Raw genomic sequence first — 20,003 nt, forward strand, 5'->3', positions numbered from 1 at the left:
CTACTACATATAAGAATATTCCTCTGATTTCTAGTCTCAGAGAGTAATAGAAGTAAAAGGGAATACAGCAAATTTTAAAAACACAGATATTTCACTTATGATTAAAAATGAAGGTGAAGTGTAAGTCAGTTAGAACTAGAAATCTGGAGTTTTTAATAACAAAGACTGGTTGCTGTTGCTTTTTACTTATTTCTTATAGACAATTTTCACTCCATGTTTTTCTAAGATGGTTGCAGAATACAACAGTTATTTTTCACAATGCCTTGAAATAAATTTAGTGATTCATAAATGTTTATAGAATAAGAGATGAGAGAAAGTGAAGAAATGATTTGCATGTTCATCTCTCCTTCATAAAAGATGCCCAGGTATGTAATTCCTTCAAACCAATCAATTGAAAAATATATTTATCTTATATCACCTTACATAGTCTCACTTTAGCAACTTGTTCTTCTTCATCATTTTATTGAAAACTTCCACAGACTTCGTGACCAGAGAAGAAAAGGATTGGAAGAAAAAAGAAAAACTTGGGCTAGAAAGTTCTTATAAGTTTCTGAACCAGAGAAGTATTTATGAGAGATAGAAATGATCTGAAAGTAATTCTTTTAAAGTCAACATGATTAAATAAAAATAACTGGTTTACATTTTGATAAACATCATATTATATGTTTATATGCATTAGGCAATTGAGTCTTTGTGATCCTCCCCTAAGAATATCCTCCTTTTATTTCATTGTGTGAATGTCTAGAGACCTGTATAATTTATCATGTCCAAATGTATTTTTTGTCTTTTATCATCCACTGTTTTTACTTGTAATTTTATAGGCACATTTTAGTTATGACAAGTGAAGGAAACTATGTTCTATGTTTTTTAGGTCTGGCTTATTTTGCTTAATGTATTTTTATAAGTCTTTCCTTAGTAATCATACAAACAGGGTTTTTTGTTGTTATTTTGTGTTTTTCTTTGTCATTTTTTGTACCTTTTGTCTTGTATATAAGTTTATCTGTTTGGAAAATGATAAGAGGGAACAGAGAAATGTTGAGCAAGGATGAACAAATGCAGCAGAGATATTCACTAGGCACTTTTTGAAAATAAACTATACAACTTGTGGCAACGGTTAGGAGGGAAAAACTGGAAGATACCGAAGGAAGAGGTGACACTGTTAAAAAAGAAATGCACTCACTACCTGAATTACATCTGTACATCACCTTTCAAAAAATTAGAAATAAAAATTAAAATTTTTAAAAATTAAAAAAATGAAGCAAATTCTGCGAGGGAGTAAAAAAGGTGTAGGGGAAGTGAGGTGGGAGCAATTGGGACCAAGGCTTTGTACCTGTAATCCCAGTTATTCAAGAAGCTGAGACCTGAGGATCACAGTTTAAAGCCAGTTTAGTCAGGAAAGCTCTTGAGACTCTTATCTCCAATTAATCAGTAAAAAGCCATAAGTGGAGTTGTGGCTCAAGTATTAGAGCTCTAGCCTTGAGTGAAAAATCTCAGTGGCTGTAAACAGTCTCTGAGTTCAAGCTCAGAACTGAAAAAAAATAGGATAATTCAAAACTGTCTTTTGATTTTTATCATTGTTTAGAGCCAATTAAAATGTTAAAACTAAGTACTAGATTGTCAGATAAAGACAAGATGAAAATATCTAACATGACAGGAAAGCAATCCAGAAGTAGCCCAAAAGAAGATGAATTGTTTTAAGTCACATTTTAACATTTTATCTAATACAAGACAAACTAAAATTAAATGAAAGTACATGAATGATATTCAACACTGCTAGGCACAGAAATATACATGTAAGCTATGTTACTTACTGTTCTACCACCTGCCTAGTAGAAATGCTAATGAAAATAAGCTACAATATAGAGTATAAGGGCAAGGTGGGGGGAAGTCTTGAGCAAGTGGATTTCTCTTGCATTGATGGACAAATTAAACAAGCCTTCTGGAAAACTAATATTTAATTTTATTATTTGTATTTCTTCTTGGTGGTATTAAAACCTGCATTCAAGGCCCTTGTGCTTGTTAGACAGGTGCTCTGCCACCTGATCCATACCTCCAGTTCATTTTATGTTGGTTATTTTTGAGCTAGGATCTCATTTTATGCCTGTATTGTAAGCCTCTTACTTGTGTTTCCCTGTATCATTAGAATTACAGGTATGTAAAACTGAGGTGATATTCATGAAGTACAATGTGCATCCATTGAGTGAGACTGAGTCTTGTAAACTTTTATGCCTGAGCTGGACTTGAACTTGATTCCTCTGATCTCTACTTCCCAAGTAACTAGCATTACAGGTTGAGCCCAGATTCAGACTGGCATTTTAAAACATAAATTTATCACAGATTCAATAATCACACACTTGGGTATTTATCCTAAAAAATACAATGAAAATGTGTGGACATAGAAAATCCCATACACATATATCCATAGCCAATTTATTGGTAACAGTGACAAACCAGGAAAAAAAAACAACTTTTTTTGGTGAGTGAACTAAGAAGAAATTGTACATCCTTGTACTGAAATAGTTCTCAGCAATAAAAATAAATGGACCAGTGATATACGCTAGTGTAGTAGTGGATTCCAAAGGCATTATTCTGAATGATGAAACCTAACATCAAAATTATTTTTCTTTTGGCGAACATCCTGTAAAAAAATTTTAAAAAAATCCAAAAATTCAGTACAGAATAAGAGATTGATGGTTCCGGGAAAAGAACCATTAAGGGATGGTTTCCAACACGGAAACATAATATTTTTTGAGGGTTTGTTATGCCAGTATTTTGATTTGTAGGATGTTTATACAAATCTACACATAATTAAAGTTCAAAGAACTAATAGAAAAGTGTGCATTCGGGAATGCTAAATAATATCTGGAGCTGAATTAATTTTGTTGCTCCAGTACATATTTCATGAATTTTATAATTTATTATGGCAGTACAAAATATTATCATTAGAGAAATAAGTTAAATTATACACAGGATCTGTCTGTATTGATTTAGTGACTTTCAGTTAGTCTTAATATATTTAAAAATGTGAAATACAATAAAATAAAGCATTATCAACATTTTTCCTGTTCTCTCCTTTCTTAAGAGATAGAGAGTTATAATATTGCCTAGGTTGGCCATGAACACCTATACACTAGTAAGTTTCCCACTTCAGTTTCTCAAGTAGCAGGGACTATAAGTATGATTCATTGTATCCAGCTTCTACCTTTAATCTAAAGTACAAAAAATACTGTGAAGTTCAAATGGATGTTTTTCATTAGTATTGATTTAATTTCCAACTTGACTTTTACTATTTATGCCTTATGAGAAAGCATGAAATATATTCATTGTTGTAATTCATGGAGGCCTCATTTTTGTAGTCACCACAGCACAGAGCATTCTTGCAGAGAAACATGACACTAATACAGAAGAGTAAGTAAAAAGTAAATTTGTCAAAATCCCATATCATTAATCCATACAATTAATGTACTATTCATGTGTTCTTCTAAGGCTACTTTAAGATAGCTGGCTACAGAAGAAGATAGATTCTATCAGAAATAACAATATCACTTCAGACTAACTAAAAAGCTAGAATCCTATCATCAAAATAAGTGAAATGTTGGGAGACTGGTCTCCAACAAGCTTCTCTCATTCTCTCCCTCTTTTAAGCACAGACATCATAGGCCTTTCCTTGTCATAATCTTTTCAATGAGTATGTATAGCAACCATCCTGGGAGAAGACAGATAATGTCTCCCTGTGGGATATAAGACAGATATATTGTGTGAATACAATAATGAAGATACTGCTTTTTTTCCAAGTCAGAGCTTGGCAGCCTTCTAGCTGTGGTCTTAGAAAACTATTGCTTTCTTAACTCAGAGTTGCTCAGTCATGATGCAGACTCAGTTGTGTACCAGTACCTACTGCTAACTCTGCTCAGTGGCACAGGAGAAGAAAAGGACATAACAGGAAATTGAGTGCAGCTGTGCTCGGATGAGAAATGTCCTTTGTGTCTGATTCAGGAGACTGTTAAATTCTCATTGGTTGGTTTTCTCAGATGAAATGGTTGAGGGTGATCTGTAATTAGGTAGTCTTCTTTTAAAAGTCTTCTTTTAAAAGTTCATTATTTCTTTCCAGCTCTTTCAATATATATTATGTCTTCTCTTTGCCATGATAACCATCCAGGAAAGCCTAATGGATGGCAATTTATATGAACCGGGGATTAGAAGATTCACTAATTAATTCTTTTTTTTGTGGGGGGGGGGTCCAGTCATGGGGCCTGAACTCTGGGCCTGGGCGCTGTCCCTCAGCTCTTCAGCTCAAGGCTAGCATTCTACCACTTGAGCTACAATGCGACTTCCGGCTTTTTTCTTTTTGCTTATGTGGTGCTGAGGAATCGAACCCAGGGCCTCATGCATGCAAGGCAAGCGCTCTGCACTGAGCCACCTTCCCAGCCCTCCCTAATTAATTCTTACATTTTGTAAATATATATATTTTTCTCTTTTGTGTCTAATCCTTTCAGGAAAAATGTGTGAGTGCAGAAATGAAATAATAGTTGTTGTAGATTTGGTAGATTTGAAGTGAAAGCAGAAGTCTAAATAAGAAGAGGAGTGATGGCATTAAGCCCTGAGAGGCACGGCAAAAGGAAAGCTATTAATGATCTTTTCACTATGGACTGCCCCTGGGGTCTTCCCACAATCCAAACACCCTGGTGCTGCTCTTAATCTTTCCAATGATGTCTCAAAATAAGAGGAACAAATGAGAATAAGTAGCTAATTCTCCCTGCAGTACTGGGAGCAATAAAATACTTTATATCCCACCCAAGGGTATCATATATTCTGCCAAGATCTGGGAAAATCTGGCAAGCAGATCTAGATTGCAAATAAGATGAAATCTCTGGTTAGTCACATTATTTGACAGAATAAATAGAAGGATCCCAGTTTGATTACATTCTGGCTTTCATACTTGTCTAAATTAGGAAAATGTGAATTGAAAATTTAGAAATAATATCAATAGTATGGGGTGCTTGAAGTTCTATAATATTTTGTAAGTGTTTTATCACTGAAGTTCATGGAAGTATACATTAAAATGCATCTGACATCTCACCATGAAATTTCTTAGTTCTTGTGGAATCTATTGTAGATAAATATGAGCTTTGAAATTCTGTGCACAGAGAGCATCCCCTACTGAGCAAATTCAGTCTTGAGATACACTCACTCACACAACTCTCTCTCTCTCACACACACACACACACACACACACACACACACACACACACACACATTTTGCCAAGAGAGTAATGTACCAATAACACCTCACAAACAATAGAAAAAAGGCAGTTTGATATCAGCAGTTCTCAGCTACTATAGATTAACTAATCCGACAAGCACTCCATATCCTTTAAAGAAACTTCTGAGGAGAATCAAACTCCAGGTCACCACCACTGCCTCAGCAGTATAGCTTACTTTGTCTTCTTCCTTTAAATTCTCCTACCCGTGTTCCTGAATAACTACACATGGAGTCCTCAAATTAAAGTAAGTTTCAGGTCTGTGCTAATCTAAGATAAATAAAACAGCTAATTTGCCAAAAAAAAAAAGATTTTAGGTTATATAATTATCACATACTATTCTGTTTAAACAATTTCAGGTACATATTGCAAGACAAAATTTGAATTATGAAATGTAAATTAAAATTCATACTAATGTCATTTTATATAGCAAGATTCATAGTCTGATTATATAGTCTTTTAATTTATGAATTATTACCGAAATAAATGAACATGATGCAGAGTCAAAATTAGGATTGCAAACTTGATATTAATGTTAGGTTTGAGCATATTCTTGGAATGCATTAAACTCTGGAATTTTTGCTATTTTGGTGGAAAGTCTAATTTATTTATAATATAATATTTATTGCTTAGCTAGTTTTATCCAGAAAAGCTTTCTTTTAATTCTGAATATTGAAGTTCTATACAGCTGAGTAGAAAGAGTAGCAAATGTCCCCAAACCAACTTGTGATTCCCTATTCATGTGGCATAAAGCAGTTTTGTACATAACATGTAGCAGCAGTTTTTAAGTTTTTATAAAAAGTTCAAATTCTACACACTTATTGTTATTTTCTGTTTAGATAACAGCAAACAAAACAAGACCTAGAAAAACATTAACCTGCCTTGTATTCATATGTTATTTTATGCAAATTTGGTTGTAAATTGGATGCTCTTTGGACAGTGATGATCTGATAAAGAAATCATTAATTAAGCTCCAAAGAAGTGGAACACAGATGAAAGTTAGAGTAGAGAAATTAAATTATAGAGAAGTTGATGGTCCTCTCAGTATGTATGGAAGAGCTATGAAAACTAAGACTTTTGTGTTGTTTCAGCTTTCCTTTTTTTCCTTTTTTTCCTTTCTTTACTTTTATTTTAAAGATACTGTACAGAGGGTTACCGTGACATGAGTAAGGTAATGAGTACATTTCTTGTTGAGTATTGTTAACCCCTTCTTTGTTTTTCTCCTACTATCCCTTCCCTAAGTATAGGACATCATTCATTATTAAATTCTCTCTATAATACTGCAAGGGTGACTAAAATAAACAGAGACCCCCCTCAATTTCTTCTGTACTCATCAGCAAAATTACTAAATAGCATATACAGAAGTAAAAATATAACTACCATATGCATAGATTTCTCTTAATAGCAAAGCATTTTCATTTGGTACTGCATTTAATTATCATGAATCTTTAATAAGGATAAATGAGTGGATAAAACGTTTTCACATTTTACAAATGATGTATTTAGATGTCATAAGTTATTTTCCCCAGTTTTTCATAAAGCAATCAGCAATATAGAAAACTAGATCTCAACCCGATGTCTTCTAACATGCTTCTAACATTCTTTCTCACTGCATTCTTAGTTATGTTCATTTGGGGAAGTTTTTTTCTTTTACTAACATGGAAGTTCTGATGAAATCCAGACCTGATGAAGAAGTTTTAAGTTTCCCACACTTCTCTTAGAGGAAAATGAAACTCTAAAGTTTACAGAGAAAGGAATTAAAATGTTGTAATAGTTACCCTAAGTGTTCCTTTACTGTTGAAAGATTTATTTCTCATTTTTATAACTACTTTCTTATTTCTTGTTAACCAACTATCTCAATGACTTAGCCTTTAAATTTTCCTGTTTCCAGTTCTCTTTTTTAGCTTTTATTGTGAAAAATACCGTGCAGAGGGGTTACAGTTACATGAGCAAGGTAATGAGTACATTTCTTATCCAGCAGTATTGCCTCTTCCTTTGTTTTCCCCCTACCATCCCTTCCCTCCCACCTCCTCAGCTATACTCCCTACCCCTCATCTCACCACCCCCCCTTACCTAAATTGTAAAGTTCGTTTTCAACATAGTGTCTTCTACATCTCATTGTTGCAATGGGTAAATCTGTATCCCTATTTAAACAATTTGATTTTTTCCCTTCCCCTCCCCAAATTATACCGGCATCAAACACAGTGAAAATAGGGGTTATAACGTGGGGGAGGGACATATGAAGCAATAACAAAAAAAATCACATGGTACCTTATAAATAGGTTAGAAACAACAGAAAGGAAGAAAATAAAAACGTGTGTCCCTATTTTGGGGTTCATTTCACTTATCATCATCTTATCTGATCTTTTGTGCTTGTCCCAGACATATACTAGTTATTGCAAATAAGGACAAATGGGATTCTATGAAGCTGCAGAGCTTCTGCATGGCAAAGGACATAACTAGCAAGATAATAGAAAGCCCACCGATTGGGAAAAGACCTTCACTATATACTTGGAACTCAAAAAATTAAGTCGCCCACCAACAAATCCTCAAAGAAAAAACTTCTCAATAAATAAGTGGGCTAAAGACTTAAAGAGAAATTTCTCTGAAGAGGAAGTAAGAACGGCTTTAGACACATGAAGAAATGCTCAACCTCTCTAGCCATAAATAAAATGCAAATCAAAACAACACTGAGATTCAACCTCACTCCAGTTAGAATGACTAGAATCAAGAACTCTAATACCAGATACTGGAGGGGATGTGGACAAAAGGGAACCCTACTGCATTGTTGTGGGAGTGTAAACTTGTTCAACCACTTTGGAAAGTAGTATGGAGGTTCCTCAAAAGACTCCACATAGAGCTCCCCTAGGACCCAGCAATCCCACTTTTGGGCATTTATCCTAATGATCACAAACAAGACCATACTAAGGCTACCAGCACAACTATGTTTATTGCAGCATTATTTACCATAGCTAAGATATGGAACCAACCCAGATGCCCCTCAGTAGATGAATGGATCAAGAAAATGTGATATATATATATATATATATATATATATATATATATATATATATATATAGAGAGAGAGAGAGAGAGAGAGAGAGAGAGAGAGAGAGAGAGAGAATGGAATTCTATGCCTCCATCAGAAAGAATGACATCGCCGCATTTGTTACTAAATCGAGAGCCTTGGAAAAATTGTAATAAGTGAATAATCCAGGCCCAAAGCAACATAGGCCCCATGGTTTCTCTATTTCCAGTTTTAACTTATTAACTCCACTCCTTTTTCTTTCTTGTCTTCAAAGAAGCCATCTGCTCAATAAAGGGAAATTACAATTGAAAGGGTCTCATTAATTTTCACCTTTTATTTGCAAAAAGAAAAAGACACTGCACATTTGTTTTCACTGTATTTGTTGTGGGTACCTGCATCTTGTATATATACTTCTCTAATGCCCTGCATCTTGTATATACACTTCTCTAATTTGGGGAGGGGAAGGGAAAAAAAAACCAAAATTCTTAAATAGGGATACAGGTTGATCCATTGTAACAATGAGATGTACAAGACACTATGTTGAAAAATGAACTTTACAATTTAGGCGGGGTGAGGGGAGGAGGGATAGGGGAAGAGTGTAGTTGTGGAGGTAGGAGAGAAGGGATGGTAGAAGAAAAACAAAGGAGGAGGCAAGAATGCTTGATAAGAAATGTACTCATTACCTGTTACTGTAAACCCTCTGTACAATATTGTTGCAATAAAAAAGTCCAAAAAATGGGAAATGTGTACCCTCATCTAGAAATAAAAGCCAGAAACAACTCATCTGAATTATATATTTTTAAAAAATCTACAGGGTGACCCATTGTAACAACAAGATGTACAAGAAAGTATGCTGAAAATGAACTTTACAACTTTGGGGGGGGGGTGGAGATGGGAAGTGGGGAGGAAAGGGATGGCATAGGAAAAACAAAGGAGGGGTAACAATGTTCAACAAGAAATGGGCTCATTACCTTGCTAATGTAACTTGTCACCCCTCTGTACAGTATCTTTATAATAAAAATATATTAGAATAATAACAGAATTTAGGAGTTAAAAAGAAACCTTTAGGACTTTAAAGGAAACTTATTAACCAAGATTCTCTAAATATTAGAAGTTAGTACTTTGATTTCAGATAGTATGTTGATAATGCACTATCAGATAACTAATTCTCATTTTTTATTTTACTTCTTGTATTTTGATTGTTAACTTTTCAGTATAAAAATATTGATTAAAATGGTTAAGTAACCATATTCATTGCAAATATATCAAGAACATATATTTATTCATCAAGAAGATGTATATATATATTCATCTCCATGTACTATATAATGACTACAAAGAATGCAACGTAATAAATTTAATCATTACAAGTGAATTATTCAGTTATTCATCTATACACTTAGGTAATACATTACCTTCTCTTCAAACTCTTCATTCTCTGCCAATGTAGTATGAAAGTCTGTATTAATCAATTTAATTATAGTTGAGTCATAAAGGAATAAAAACAATTGCAATAGGTTGCTCTATTTAAGTGAGTTTATGAGGCAAGGGTTAGCTACATACCTCTGTTGTCTTGTATGCATGTATGCTTATAACAAACATGCAAGTATTCCTATCACCTCACATAAGATGATTCTCAACAAAGAATAGAAATAAAAACTATTAAGATAGAAAGTATGCTTGTTTCAGCATTTGTGACAATGAGACATACAAGACACTATGTTTCAAACAAACTTCACAACTTCCAGGGGGAGTTGTGGCAGTGGGGAGGGATGGGATGGTAGGGGAAAAACAAAGGAGGGGAAACAATGCTCAATAGGAAATGTACTTATTACCTTACTCATATAATTGTAACCCCTCTGTACATTATCTTTACAATCAAAAATATTTATTTTTAAAAGATGAAAAGTATGACAGTTAAAGCAAAATGTTTTAAAAAGGAATGTATGAGAATTAGGGTTATGTAAAGACTCTGAAACAGAAATCTAAAATGGAAAATGGCAACGAATATTTCAGCACATTTTAACTATAGAATCAAGCATGGACTTCACTCACCTGAGTGTGCTAGTGTAGGAGTCAGCAATTGCAACTAAAAATACATATCTGACTCAGCATCTATTTTACCAGAAGGTATCTGACAGCTGCTATCTATTGTAAATGATGTGCATTGAAACAAGATTGTTCTCCTACTGTTAAAAAAACACACACAATGAACCATCTATTTGTGTTATGACTAGGATTAAGGAGAAAATGAGTCAGTTACTTGCAGTAAAGTGCGATGTGCAAGACATTGAACTGCTACACAACTATACTCAATCAAAGATGAAATTTAATATCCTGAACTACAAAATTACACTCAAAAGTTTACAGTGCAGGCTGTCAATAGAGAAAAATGTGATGAGAGAAAAGTTGTTATAACTACTACTAATAAGACATGCTTTGGTCCAAAACAGTAACTTTTATTCCAAATGTGAGATAGGATAATAAGATTCATAGGAAATGTTCAAGTCATTTTTGGTTAAGCAACTGTCTTTTTTGGGGGGAGGAGGGCAGCAAAGTCACTAAATCCTAGAAACTGACAACTGCAGATGTTGAGTCAGCTAGCCCTTACTTGTGACTCTCTCATTACACAGCTTTATCTACTAATCATTATTTGATTTCTCTCACATTGCCTTTACTGCCAGCCAGATCTCTTGTTGAGCTTCAGCACTGTGAGAAAAGCACAGTGAAGAGTTCATTGATACTCTTGGTTTGAAAACCATTTCCTTCTTGTCAAACTGTGACTGCAATGGAGAGACAAAGTGCGAGGAATAAATCTACATTCCATTTCAAGAAAGAGGCACTATTTACAACCTCCTTTTATCCACGAATTCATTATGCTTTCTGTATAGAATTGAGAGTGAGTATTCTTCTCAAATGCCACTTTATTAACGCAGGCTAAATAGGTATAAGAAAATAGAGCTCGATCTTATAATGTCATATGTACATAGCTTTTGACCTTTTCTGCTTGTTCTAGACATAGTTATTGCAAATAAGGGAAACCATGCGATGTATGTTTCTTTGGGCCTGGCTTACTTCTCTTAATATAATTTTTCCCAAGTCTTTCTATTTCCTAACAAATGGGGCAATGTTATTCTTACAACAATAGTAAGAATTGTAAGGAAAATTTCTTTCCTGTGTTCTTAAAAATTATACAGTTAAGGATCATCTCTGAAGGATTCTGGAATTGCACCCTTGTCACTTTAAAAATATGTTAGTACTGCTGTTTAAAGGTGCTTGGCTTTTTATTTAGGACACAAAGGAGTGAAGAAAGAAACAGGCTCAGGGTGAATTCATAGTTAAGTGTATAGATTAGTGCTTCTACTTACAACTCAGAAGATAATCATTTGACTGTGACTGAATGAGAATACAATTCCTGAAGGTTAGCTTTAACCCCCCCAAAGACACAGTTATTCTGAAATTAGTCATCTGATCCACCACTACAGTTATATGATCATTCATATTATGCAGGTTTGTTTTCTGCTTTTTAAACAATTGGATAGGCTTTATTTTGCTAGCAGTTTTAGAAAATTGGGCAAGTTGGCTGGGCGCCGGTGGCTCGTGCCTGTAATCCTAGCGTCCAAGCCCAGAATTCAAGCTCCAATTCTCCCTCACTCCCACTTTGCATTATCATTAACATCTTACATTAATCATACATACTTCACCTAATGAACTGTACACTGTTATGAACTAAAGCCAACAGTTTGCATTAGGATTCACCTTGCATTAAGAAAGTTCTGTGGGTTATCATGTTACATGTTTTAGGTTAAATGTAGATTCATTTTAATCATTCAAAACAATTCAAGTACAATAATTTTAATACTGTATTAGCATTGGACAATAATAAAATCAATTCATAGATATTATCATAGCTATAAATATAACAATAGTTTCTTTTAGTATTTATCATTTTGTCTCTTCACATAAATATAGCTAGGGTAAATAGAAGATAGAAATGTTAACATTAATCAGCAAGAATTCTAATATGAGCTTTTGTACTCTGATTTATGACATATTTTTAACTTATATTTAAGGATTTGGAATTGAATGTTTTAACTGTTAGTATTTTTTCTTTGACATAGCCTTTTAAAGAAATAGATTAGTTCATAAAGTTATTTTGTCTAGTAATTTACCTATTTACTTTGTGTCAACATTAATAAACCTTTTTGATAGTTGCCTATTTAGAGGCAAGTAACCAATTAACTAAACTACCAAATCAAGGAAATTCTTACTTAGAAAATAAATTTGGTCATTGTAAGAACACTTTTGTCTCCAAAGAGATCTGACCCATATCTTACTAATGAATGAGATGACAGGCTCCATCATCCCTTTTCTGTTTCTTGATTCTAATTTCCTACAGGTAAGGAGTGGCATGTATTTGCTTTGTGATAATACTCAGAATAACTTCAATGCTCTAAGCTTCTCTCTACCCAACTTGTTCATGCCTTTCACTTCCCTGGCCTGATGATCTTCCTTGATCACCACTGATAGTTACATTTCTCTATAGCTTTTTTCCCCCCCAAAATGCTGTATAGCCTTCTCTTCAATAGCACAATCTTTGTGATATTTCCATGCTTCTACATGGAGCAACCCCATATTGAAGAATAAAGCAATCTTATCATATATTTAAGTGTACTATTTTCCTTAGCGTTAATATCTACTCTTTCAGATGAATGTTGACTTCTCCAAACTTCTTCACCACCTTGTTTTAAATTACAAAGTCAAGATATCTCAGTGTGGGTATAGAGTAATTGAATGTAGACAATGAGGTGACATTGTTTAAGTCTGAATCCTGACTACATGACTAATTGCCTATTTTTACTGAGGCCAAGTAACCTCACCTCTCCAAGTATCATCTACAAAAGTGAATAAATAGAACTATATGCTTCTCAAGACATAGTAGGAATTTAATGAATCAAGACAAAGGAATTTTATTAGACAGCTGACTCATTCAATGTAAATTGTCCTTAGCAATGTTCTGTATGTTATTCCTCTTCTTTTTGCTCTGAAAAATCTTACAAAACTAGTTTCATTGACCTTCTTCTCCATATGAATGACTCAAACAATATAATGCCTTTGTAAATAATGATAAGAGACAATACATTCTGGTGTAGTTGTGATTATACATAAGAAGCTACTCAGTGAAACATCTCCATAGTGGATGATCTAGTTAATACAGCATAGAGAGTTACTGGGAAACTCCAAGTGAAAAAAAATCATTGTGAGCTTATTCAGGGAACAGGTAGGGCTGATTGCACCTGTTGTCCCTGCATTGCAATGTTGCACATACTCATATAATATAAATCTAGCAACACTTTTTAACCAATAGACAAAGTGATATCCTTCTCAATTCAACTCTTCAATAAGACTACCTCCTAGAAAATTCCACAGCTCAGATATATTATAAAGTAAAATACATGCATATCCTCCTTTAGGTTAAAAAACAAGTTTTTACAAGCTATTCTTATCCACTGTTGTTCATTTTACCACAGTTAATTTTATTGAATTAAATTTAAGGCAGATCTCTAAATTATGCAATACTAAATCAGGTAATAAATGAAAGCTGACCCTCTAACAACTATAGAATAGATTTAAATTATATAAAAAAGCAAGTCATAGAAAGATTTCACATTTTAAGGTGTAACTTAACACTTTTTTCTAGTAGGCAGCCTTGGATTTGTGCACTACCAGTCTGCTTCTCCTACTGACATGCTAGTTACCTTTGAGTTATAGGGACATATGCAGGTCTTGAGATGAAAGCTTACAGAAGGCAGAGTTTCATCAGTGTATCCTAAAATTGCAACTGCAATTACCCTTTTCTTTCATCATCTAAGCCTGTAGGTTGAAGATTGAGAAGTGACTTATGATCTCTAAAATATTATTTCCCTATGGGATAAACCAGGATTTGTCTTAAAATTTAGCATGATTCACAACAGAAAGCCTCTGATGTCCATGGAGTGTCAGTAATTGCATCATTGGGTGAATATTCCCTTCACTGTTATTGATGGCATTGTCACTGCCATTTTTCCATCATCCTCATCATTGCTATTACCATACTTATCTAGTATTTGCAGGACTTTGATAAGAATCCCCAAAATATCCATCAGAAAAATGTAATTTTATTCTCAAATACTTCATATTACACAGAAATATTCCCGTGACATTCATCTCACATGTCTCGTGTTTTCACTGAAACTATCTTAACTTACTTTTCCTAGTATCTTTTTCTAGCAGAAACTTCATATGCAGTTATCTATTCATGTCTAATCCTTAATACAACCAAAGCCTGAATGACTCAGGAAAAATTAAACCCACCTTGGATATAGGTGTGCATTCTGATTCATCCAAATATTAGCAGCACAAAAACTGAGCATAGTTTATAAAAAGCCTTTGTCAGACTACACATAGAGCTCGCCTATGACCCAGCAATCCCAGTTTGGGGCTTTTACACAAATGCTCACAAACAAGGCAATACTAAGGCTACCAGAAAAACTATGTTTATCACAGCATTATTTGCCATAGCTAAGATATGGAACCAACCCAGATGCCCCTCAGTTGATGAATGGATCAAGAATATATATATATATATTCTTGATCCATTCATCAACTGAGGGGCATCTATATATATATATATATATATATATATATACACACATACACACACACACACAATGGAATTCTATGGCTCTATCAGAAAGAATAACATCACCACATTTGTTAGGAAATGGAAAGACTTGGAAAAAATTATATTAAGTGAAGTAAGCCAGGCTCAAAGAAACATAGGTCCCACGCTTTCCTTATTTGCAATAACTAGTATACGTCTAGCATAATCTTACCAGACAAGTAGAAAAGGTCAAAAGCCTTGTACATATGATCATATAAGATGGTGCTAAGCAAAATGAACCCCAAGATAGGGACACAAGAGATTTTATTTTTGTTGCTGTTGTTTTTAATGTACTTATATTACAGTATGTGATTTTTTTGTTCTTCCCCCATGGTTTAGCCCCTGTTGTTACTGTATTTGAATCTGGTGCCCTGCATCTTGTATATACATTTTTCTAATTTGGTGAGGAGGGTAATAACAAAATGCTAAAACAAGGATACAGGCTGACCCATTGTAACAATGAGATGTACAAGACACTATGTTGAAAACTAACTTTAAAACTTTTAGGGGAGGGGAAGGGAGGAGTTGTGGTGGGAGGAGGAAAGGATGGAAGAGGATAAACAAAGGAGGGATTAACTGCTCAATAGGAAATGCACTCACTACCTTACTCATGTAACTGTAACCCCTCTGTACAGTATCTTTGCAATAAAAGCTGTATTTTAAAAAAAGCTTTTGTCACTTTAAACATCACAATTTAAAAGGATAAGAAATAATCTGTGGTAAATAACGTTGACCAGGGAAAGTATTCTTCCACTCCATTGTTTCATGCAATTTGAGTGAACAAAACCTTAGTATATAGAATAATATAACAAATCTCCTGCTGAAAACATAAAGTAGAAAAATGGAAAGGAACATTTTGGAGAAAAAAAAGATTCTCACGAAACTTCTCAACCACAACATTAGAAGTCATTCACTTTACTTCTCTATCACTAGACTATTAAATTGCTTCTGGGCTTTGATCTGGACCAGTAATCACTGTATACTTCCTCTCCTCCCAGCCTTTTGCCTTTCTTCTCTTCTTCCCTTCTCTTCCACTTTCTCCTATTGCTTCTTTTCTTTCGTCTTTTTCTTCATCTTATTCTTCTGTTTTGCAATACGAGTTTTGACCTCAGAATCTTTCTCTAGCTAAGCCAGCATTCTCCCTTGAGAACTTTTTGTTTTACCCATCATCTTATATAGAGTATAAAATTACAGTAAGTGCAGGTTATTACTTAAGTACATGATGGAAAGAACCCATATCACCTGGATATCTCTTCTTCTTATTTTTGTTTATGTGGTACTGAGGAATCAAACTCAGGGCCTCATGCATGATAGGCAAGCACTCTACCACTGAGCCACCTCCCCAGCCCCCTGGATATCTCATACTTGGACCTTCATATAATGTATTTTACATAAGTAAAAGAAAATATATTTGGATATTGGATATGGAAAACCAGAAAAGAAGATTCAGGCACAAATGGCAATTGTTCTTTGGGAAGACATGCTCCTATATTCATGTCATGTTGTTGTCACAAGCAAGCACTGCTTAGCCAAGTGCTATATTTGCTGATATCCTTTCATATACCTATATCTGTTTTCAATGGTTTCCTTCTCCTACTACTTGGAATAGAATAATTGAGGATCTAGGATCCAAATTGAGAATCGAGGATCTAGAATAATTTTAGCACTGCAAAATGTAAGTAACTATGATCCTTAAATAATCACAAAGAAGAAAGTATCTTATTAATCTGTTTGATTTATGCTTTAATAATAAATATACTTTATTGTGTAATGTCATTATTATTAAGTATATAAAAACAACTAACTTTAACCTTTTAAAAATGTTGTGATAAAGCCAGGCACCCAAGGCTCATGGCTTTAGCTCCTCAGGAAACTGAGATAAAAGGTTCAAAATTCCAAGCCTGCTTAGGCACACAAATCCATGAGAAAAACTCAAAATCTTTTCTATAATTGACAAGCACATGTTAGAAGTGTGAATCACATGGTAGACTGCCAGCCTTGAGTTAATTAAAAAAAAAAACACCAAAAAACAGTGCAAGACCAAGTTCAAATTCTAAATAAATAAGTGCTGTCATATAAAGTGATTATTGAATTGATATTTAATAAGTTTTGATGGCACAGTCAAATTACATATAATTTATATGATCCATTTATTTAATGAATAAGTGAAATTTGTGTATGCACAGTTGAAGTATTAACCATTTAAATTAATACTAAAAGTTATGTGTGTGCATGTATGTTTCTGTGTGTGCAATGTGTATGTTACTTGCACAGTTGTCTAATCTATGCTGGTGGTTGGTGTTCTACCATTTGAGCCATGTCCCTAGTAATAAGAACGAATAATTTTGAAAATTTTACTTCATAAATGAGAAATTTTAATTTCATAAGTAGATCATACTAATATTGAGACTTTTTGATCACTGTAGAATTTCAAATACTTGAGATAGCTTCAACAGTAAAGATATGAGGTAAACTTATGAGATAAGTTAACTTCTTAAGAATGGAATAAATTTAATTACATGGCCAGTTCTACCGCTCATTTTAAGATATAGACAGCAGGCTTTCACAAGCAAGAATACTTCCCTTTTATGTTGACTTTATTTAATCCCATTTTATGTTGTACTAACCCAAATCCAAGGATTTATTAAATAATCTGGTTGTTGATGGTGTTAGCAGGACCATATTTTTTATAATGGAAAAAAATCAATGACAAATCATTAGGTTTTTTTTACAAAAAAAAAAAAAAACAAAGAATTGTTAAGATGCTATTAAGACATAATTTAATCATAGTTAATAGTTTTCCTTAGCGCAAATTCTTTTCTCACAATTATTTCAGTAAAATCAATATGTGTTTTTTTGGAGGTTTAACTAAAAGAAAAAAAATTTAAAGAGTAAAATTTACATTGAAAATTTTCTACCTTGACTTCAAAATCAGGCTAATTTCTTCCTAGCCCAACTATTGAGTCTGGCTCAAGGCAAAATATCAATTTTGGTTCAGTGTCCTGCAAGTATCAACAGTCAAGTAGAATAAAATATAACAGCATAAATGTAAAATGTTGCTTTCATTTCCTTTTGTTTATTTTAGAATATTTTTGATTGACTATGACTAACTAACCCATGGTAAAATCCCAAATTGAGCTTTCATATTAAAGTATGATAATATGTGGTCAGAATGGTATCAAGTACTTGTTTTATTTCCTTCAAATTTTGTCTTTTCCCTATGGTGCTTATAAACCAAGATTCTCTCAGTCTTTGGAAATATTATCATATGCCTGATTCATTATTTACCTTGGAAATTTTAAATAATTCAATATTTTTTTAAAAAAACTATACCTGTGCTCACTTCGGCAGGACATATGTCAAAATTGGAACTATACAGAAGATTAGCATGGCCCCTGTGCAAGGATGACATGCAAATTTGTGAAGTGCTGCATATTAAAAACAAAAAGAAAAAGAGACTATACCAAATAAATCTTCTCATCCTCATAGTTGATATTTCAAGCATAACATTGTTTTATTCCAAGCTCTGTGAAAAAGAGATTTACATCATTCACCTTTGATGGCCTGGTCACACTCTTGAGTAATACAGGAAAGCCATCCACACAGCTTTGAAACACAGCTACTGACTCATGTTTACTTCTTGTTTTGATAGAATTCCACATAAGGGGAAATATGTAGCAATAATTTTAAAGTACTTGTATGTACAAAGGCATTCTTTCCTCTGTTGGAACAGATTCTTGTAGTGTATAACCTAGTCTCTGGCAGAGATTATGAAAGTTTTCAGGCTAATTGAGGATCATCTTATAAGTGAAACAATCACTTACTTGATATTACCCTTGTGGTTTGGAAATGTTTATATATAACTTGCAAAAGTATTGACAACTATGACAGAATATAAACTACCATTAGGTTTGTAAACTGTGTCTGGAAAGCTAAATACAGAGAGATGCAAGATTATGTCCAGAGTGCTCCCTCCTTAGTGTCTTTTAAACACCTCAGAAGGTGTGTAAAAGCTTTTAGAAAGCAAATGAGTGGAATCAAAAACGGTATTTGTGTTATTTCTAAACAAGTGCATGTTGAGGGCAAGAAGCTTTCTATGTGCACGGAGGAAATGGCTCCACATGAGAAAAAAACTACCCTAAGACAGTGTTGTAGGGGATTATGTTAGCTTAGAAACAACTGGACTTTGTTCCTGTTACCCTGGCCATATTTCAGTCCATGTCACCTATGTAATCTAGTCTAACTAAAGACTCATATAAGTGGACAAGAATCACTTCAGATGAAGGAGACATGGAAGATTATCAGCTCTGGGAGTCTTTCTATATCTTATAAAAATCAGGAGAGTTTTAAATTAAAATATTAGATATTTTTTACAGTGGATTGTCAGAACTTCAGCAGAGAATTTGCCTAAAACAAATACATTAAAGTTCATAATGTAAAAATAATATAAAAGCTACATTTGTTAGGACCATGAATTAACTGAAACTAGGCACTCAACCAAATTGTGCATCTGTGCCCTTTGGTCTGAGCCATTCTCTCCTGCTGTTACTTTACAATCACTTCTAGAATGAACTAGGTTTACAACTGATAAACATTTTAGGAAAAAAGGCAACCTTCCTTTTGACAGGGAGTGCCATCTTTTTATCATCTTGTGATAAAAGGTAAAAGGTCTCCAAATGATGAAAATAGACAAAAGCTGCAGACAACAAGCCATAAGGGTTAAGGAATAAGTCACTGACTGTTCCTGCTCCCCTCAAATGATATGATGAGATCAACTTCTCAAGAACACCTCCTCCCCTTTCCCCAAGACAAAAACTGGTCAATTAGGGAACACTTGTGATTTGGGGCTGTTTTAGTTATTAATAGTTTTTCATCTCTCGTGTCTAATTCTACTCTAAGGCCAAGGACTGTATATGTGAAAATGGCTGAAAATGTACTGAAGTGTTCACTTCCTAAGCCGTGTGCCGGTGGTTCATGCCAGTAATCCTAGCTACTCAGGAGGCTGAGGTCT

At 33.9% G+C, this 20,003-nt stretch overlaps 1 protein-coding gene and 1 non-coding gene across 2 annotated transcripts in view; one reads left to right on the forward strand and one right to left on the reverse strand.

Annotated features, from left to right (window-relative positions):
- Window positions 1-20,003, reverse strand: part of Lrp1b (LDL receptor related protein 1B) — a 1,466,647-nt gene that overhangs the window by 855,456 nt on the left and 591,188 nt on the right.
- On the forward strand, window positions 18,328-18,432 carry LOC122110869. The gene has a single exon (XR_006147932.1). It is a non-coding gene; the product is annotated as a U6 spliceosomal RNA (small nuclear RNA).

This window comes from Dipodomys spectabilis, unplaced genomic scaffold, assembly GCF_019054845.1.
Source record: "Dipodomys spectabilis isolate Male_0828 unplaced genomic scaffold, ASM1905484v1 ptg000081l, whole genome shotgun sequence".
NCBI lineage: Eukaryota > Metazoa > Chordata > Mammalia > Rodentia > Heteromyidae > Dipodomys > Dipodomys spectabilis.